Source organism: Spermophilus citellus (genome assembly GCF_964194105.1).
Source record: "Spermophilus citellus genome assembly, chromosome: 1".
Taxonomy (NCBI): Eukaryota; Metazoa; Chordata; class Mammalia; order Rodentia; family Sciuridae; genus Spermophilus; species Spermophilus citellus.
In genome coordinates, this window is record NC_138182.1 from 43,404,548 (window position 1) to 43,410,408 (window position 5,861).

Consider the following 5,861-nt stretch of genomic DNA (forward strand, 5'->3'; position numbering starts at 1 on the left):
ACTAAAACATTTAAATTATAAACGGGACTTGTGTTTGTTTCCACTAGACAGGACTGGCCTATAGGATTTTGAAGCAGAGAGAAAGCTAATCATGGAATTGGTGTAAAATTGCCTTGACATCAATTCTATAGGGCAGATTGGATTGCTTAGGTGGAGTGGGTAAAGGATACATCTAGGAGACCAGTGACTGTGTGGTGCTGGGGGGCTGGGGTGAGGACCCTGCCTGGGTGCTAGATTTGCGCCACAGCCCTGGGCGTAGTGTTAAAAGAGCAGCCCTTGGAAGGACTGCCCAGGACCCTGGAGGCATGATGTGGGTGGCCTTGAGCTGCTGGTCTGAGTGGGTTGTGCTTATCCAGTTGACCTCAGGGAGCTGGGAGGCTAGTGAGCAGGAAGAGACGCTAAGAATGGCAGGTCACTGGCTGCCCTGTATGCAATGCAGCAGGATAAATGGGAACAGGGAGACATATTTAGAAGGCACCACAGAATTTCAGAAGTATCCTGTGGGATGAAAGGAGTGCTTCCCTCCAGCCAAGAATCCAGAAAACAAACAATTAAAAAAATATATAGGCCTTATTCACACTGCCTCTGACAAACTATCAAATGATGAATTGATTTTATCAAGTTTTTTTTTTTTTTTTAATGTTTAACTCCTGTGCAGCTATAATACAACTTGGGCATTGTGCTGGAGTCTGTGATGGAGTTATGTTAGTCACCTTGTAACAGGACCTAATCAGTTTGCTTATCATGGGTCAACCCCAGATTGCCAGCAGGTGAACTCCATGGAGTCAGAGTCACCAGAAATAAATGTTTCTTGAAGTGACCAGTAATTATTAGAAATGATCTGGAAGTACATGGATCCTAGAATTGTAGAACAGCGAGGGCTTCTAGATAATATCCAACCTGACCTTTCACTTCTTTGATGAAATAGCCCAGAGAGGTTCGAAGACATGTCCAAAGCCACACAGCAAGTCCACAGTATATCAGGGATTAGAAGCTGAGCCTCCAGCACCCCCTCCACCCGCCCACGTGGTATGCTGTCCACTAGGAACATCAAACACCATGAATCACAAAAGATAAGGTTCATTGATGAGAAACTGTGCAAGGTAATGGTTGTGTTTATATTTAGAGAAAGGTTTCTGAGAGCACACACTGTCCTGTAAATAATAAGCAGGGGGCCTCTGTTCACCCCAACCTAGCGCTCCTGAGTGTCATTAGCTGATCTTAAATGGCTGGGCCAGCTGCCCAGTGCTGGGACAGGAGGGAGGAACACTTAATCCTCATTAAGGAGGGGCTGTAGGGTGGAGGGCTTGTCCTACCACCACCTCACTGAAGTCTTCAGGGGCACAACCTCTTCCTTCTCAGGTCTGCGAGGGAGAAAGAATTGGAGGATGAGAGAGAGGGAGAGAAAAAGAAGGAGGAGAAATTCATAGACATAGAGAAAAAAACATCAGAGAGGGAGAATGTTGAAAGGTTGAGCCAAGGGCTGGGCACCAATGTAGTGAACATTATAAAGGCTCTTTAAATAGCCATCTCACAGGTGAACACTGCGCCCTGTGCTCCGGGGAACTAAGTAAATAAGCCACCAACGTCAACCGCTCAGCGCTGGAGGGGGCTGGGGTGGACCGGGGGCTCCGTAGAAAGCGCTAGAACGTTGTCTGTGGTTTTCATTGCCAAGTCGTGTTCTGCTGGGCGGCGGCACCTGTGGAGCAGCTCAGGTTTCAGGAAATAGTTCCTGCTTAGGGATCTCTCAGAGGAAAATAGGAAGGTCCAGCCGCCCCTCGGAGCCCCATGAGGGTTTATGAGTGGCTCCTGCGGTTTCCTAAGGGGACCTCGTGCATTCAGGGAACTTGCTCATCGGGAAGCATTTCAGCCGATTTCCTTGATAAGGGAAACTCAGTGATTATCAATAAGTCATTGGAGTATGAATCCTGTAAGGCCAATCCGTGACCCCTGGACAAAAGCCGGACAAGCTGGCACCCCCAGCCGAGCCGGGCTCTCCGGTGTGAGCGGAAAGCAAGCCCGAGAGCACCTGCAAAGGCCGCCTTGGCCTCTGATCAGACATTAACCCTCGGACGGTGGTTCACCTTGAACTCTGTGGCTTCAGGGCAAGTGGAAAGCAGGTCCAGCCCGCGCCGGGGAGGGTGCTCGGGAGGTGGGCTCAGGGTTAATGTTTGACTCTGGGTCTTAACTGGTTTTATGCCTTGATTTCCTGGCAGATAAATGACACATGGGCAATGAAAGAAGATCACACTTTCTCATAAGGAGCAGACTCTTTCCTTTGGAGGGGAAAGCAAAAGGGCGAGAACCTCAAGCTCTAGAGCGCATGGTCCACTAGAGGTGTAATGCGAGCCACAGCACAGGTAGCACCTGGTGCATGGGGGGGGGGGGGGGAAGAAAGACCGAGTGAAGTGAATTTCAATACCATATTTTCAATTTTTGTCTGATTATGTTATTATTTTAACATGTAATGAATATTTTTAAAATATCAGTGAGTTATTTTACATTCTTCCTACAAGTCATCAAAACAAAATGTGTATTTTACATTCACCATACATCTTTATTTTTTTCCTGATACCAGGGATTCAACCCAGGGATGCTTAACCACTGAGCCAATTCTCAGGCTTTTTAAATTTTTTTTTTATTTTGAGACAGGATCTGACTAAGTTGCTTGCCTCGCGAAGTTGCTTAGGCTGGCTTTGAACTGTGATCCTCCTGCCTCAGCCTCCCGAGCTGATGGTTTTATGGTAATACATCTTACTTCAGAGGAACCACAAGGGCTATAAGTACATGTAGCTATTATCTCCTGTATAGGTCCAGTCTAGAGTCAGGTTGAATTAATTTGGAAATGCCTGATCTTAAACAAATTATATAAGTATCCTAAGCCTCAGTTTCCACATCTGAAAAATGGGAATAATAATCGCGCCTACCTTGCTGAGTTTGTTGTGCAGATGTGTGTAAATGTATTTTAAAACATCTGTGTAGGCCTGAGATTGTAGTTCAGTGGTACAGTTCTTGCCCCACACATGTGAAGCACTGGGTTCCATCCTCTGCATCATAAAAAATAAAGATACTGTGTCCATCTACAACTAAAATACACACACACACACACACACACACACACATATATATATATATATAACATACATACACACACACACACAAAAACACACATATACCTGTGTGTAGTGTCCAGCATAGATTTAATCAATCCATGCCAGTTGTCATTAGTTTGTGCAAAAATATATAGGATAAAAGTGCTAATTTTTTCTCAAAATGTAACTCTGAATCAAGTGAAATTAAGTTTAGCGCTTAGATTTTTTTTTTCTTTTAGGGAAACTATTTAGTAGCCCAAACTAGGAAAACATACTTGAAATACTTCATTTTTTATTTCATCAAACCAGAATTTTAAAAATGTAAAGTGGCCTCTTTCCACTCTCATGGAAAATGCTAATAAGAAGAGTTCTAATCAGTCACCTGGCAAATTTTATTCTTCCTTGTCAAAGGTAGCTAAGGAAGCTGAACAATTTTATGGGATTTCACTGTTTGTAAAAGTGCACGCATTTAGATTTGGAGGGCTATAATTCTATTTTTTGGAGTTTTAAAAATAAGAAGCACTCAATTTTAAACTGAAATTCCTTGCCTTGTTTTCTAAGGCAGGTTTGCCTTTGGGGCACAGCCATGTGTAATGTGAATCCGATTCATCCTGGAGTCTCAGGGTTTCATTATGGTGTTCCAGCTGTATGTCAAGGGGACGGAGCTTGTGTTTTGTGGCCACGCGTGCCATTATGTTATATGACTTTCTCCTTAATCTCTTATTTGATGTCTGTGAATAAGAAGTGTAAAATTTGATCAGGTTAAGTTATCAGGGATTTATCCACCATGGCCAAGACTGTGATGTACCAATGTTACCAAGGTGCACGCTATTAACAAGACCCAGAGGGAGTCAGGAAATTGACATTTGGGGTCTCTTTTGACGTCCTGCTTTGTTTTCATGATGGCAACAAACATCTCCGTGACATTTGCTCCCCACATCTGCCCATGCTGGGATCCCCAACGTAGTTCAAGTTTCTTTCTTTGAGGTACATTTGTATCTTTTGTAAGAGTTTGGAAGGTTCGGGGCTGATAAAGAACCAAGATGACCAGGAGAGGCGCGCACACACACACACACACACACACACACACACAAGCTTAATGCTTGGGCAGGAGTGTGAGGAGGGAAGTTAGTCCTTCACAACATGAGAATATCCGGTATTTGCAGGGAGGCCGGCATCCAGAAGGGCAGGAGGATAAGGAACTCCCAGAGGAGAAGAGGATCTGAGTTGGGGCTTGGGTGTCTTGGTGAGGTTGTGTAGCTGCCCAGCTGGGAGTCTTCTGGGTCAGAGAACCCCGGGGATGGTAGTAACTTAGGGCCTCATTGCCTCAAGACTGTATCTTATCAAAGGCCAACAGATGCAGGGTGAGGTTTTGAGCAGTGTGTGAAACCCGGGGCTCTCGGTGACTACAAGTCTACTTGTTGGGGCATTTTTAAAATAACTGGACGTGTAAAAATTGAGTTTGGTGCCAGTGGGTCTCAGAATGCAAAGGAAAGAAAAGCCAAACCAAGCCAAACCACTTGTGAGACTAATCCACAGGGGGCATCTTTGACCCACTTATATAATAACCTTTTATGCTAGGCGTGACTAGCTTGCCATGCTGGACAGGGTACAGGAGAAAACTGTGGATTCCAGCATGATTGCATTGCTGTCCCTTGGTCAGTCAGTCACTTTGGGGTCTCACTGCCTCGTCTGTAAAGTGAGGAGAGGGGCCTGATGACCTCTGTTTCCAGAACCAAAAATTTATGATTCTTGAGTTTTTTTGAAACATCCTCACGATGGTAGACAGGTTGTGTTTTCCTATTTCTATTTGTTGAGAAGAACCCTGAAGCGTAGGGTGGAAAGGGCTGAGCTTTAGATTAACATTCATGCAGCCAATGGATTAGAGCTCACGTTGGTGGATGTCTAGGTGCAGTGTACCAACTCTTGCTATACCCACCCATGGATTCCAAACTTCTTTCAAATACAGATCCCACTTATAGAAGCATGCGTAATGCCTGCTGGAACATTACACTGTGAGCATAGAAACTGTGCTGTCTTGATCACATTTATTCCCAGAGATAATCTCACTTCATCTTTTGCTTTCGGTAAAGTTGCGGATGGGATGTTATTTTTTAAAAATATATTTTTAGTTGTTGATAGACCTTTATTTTATTTATTTACATGCAGTGCTGAGAATCAAACCCAGTACCTCACAAATGCAAGTGTGCTACCGCTGAGCCCCAGCCCCAGCCCCCAGATGTTATTCTTGAAGAGCCCAAACTTAATGATGTTGTGAACTGGTACCAGGATTTCTTCTACATCCGTGTGGCTCCGCCTTGCCCTGCATTGATTTCTCAAGTCTGGGAATCTGAACTCTCACTTTCAACAAAGATGCCTGTCCTGGTTATTGCTGTGAAGATTAGTTACTATTTTTAATAAAGAATATCAATTGCATACCTGAACCTATCTTGGAGACTGTGTTTGAAAAACACTCTCTCCATTTTATTCACCATTATTGGTACTGCGGAGAGAGTTTGGGCTTCCTGTTATGGTCACTAGCTAGGGAGAATTTTGAAAGGAAGGAGGCTTACCTAAAAATAAGTGAGTTTAAAAATCTTTATCCTAAAGCTTGTCTAAATTGTAAAATAAATCACCCTGGAGGTTCGGTGAATTTTTTGGCTTTGAAAGCTTCTATATTTGACTGTCCTGGAACAGGGTGTTCTCTGTGAAACCATGTCCATTTGTTTCTGGCTCCAGTGTTTCAAAGGGCTCTGTGGCCCTGTTTCC

The 5,861-nt window shown here is 44.2% G+C and overlaps 1 long non-coding RNA gene across 4 annotated transcripts; it reads left to right on the forward strand.

Moving 5' to 3' along the window:
- Positions 1 to 1,368: 1,368 nt before the first annotated feature.
- LOC308645076 lies at positions 1,369 to 5,613 on the forward strand. 4 transcript variants are annotated; one of them, XR_014021146.1, is made up of 3 exons: positions 1,369 to 1,570; positions 2,217 to 2,360; positions 5,262 to 5,612. It is a non-coding gene; the product is annotated as an uncharacterized lncRNA (long non-coding RNA). The 4 variants fall into 4 exon arrangements; XR_014021147.1 differs by having other exon boundaries at positions 1,369 to 1,537; positions 5,262 to 5,610; XR_014021148.1 differs by lacking the exon at positions 1,369 to 1,570 and adding an exon at positions 1,587 to 2,120 and having other exon boundaries at positions 5,262 to 5,613.
- The last annotated feature ends 248 nt before the right edge of the window (positions 5,614 to 5,861 follow it).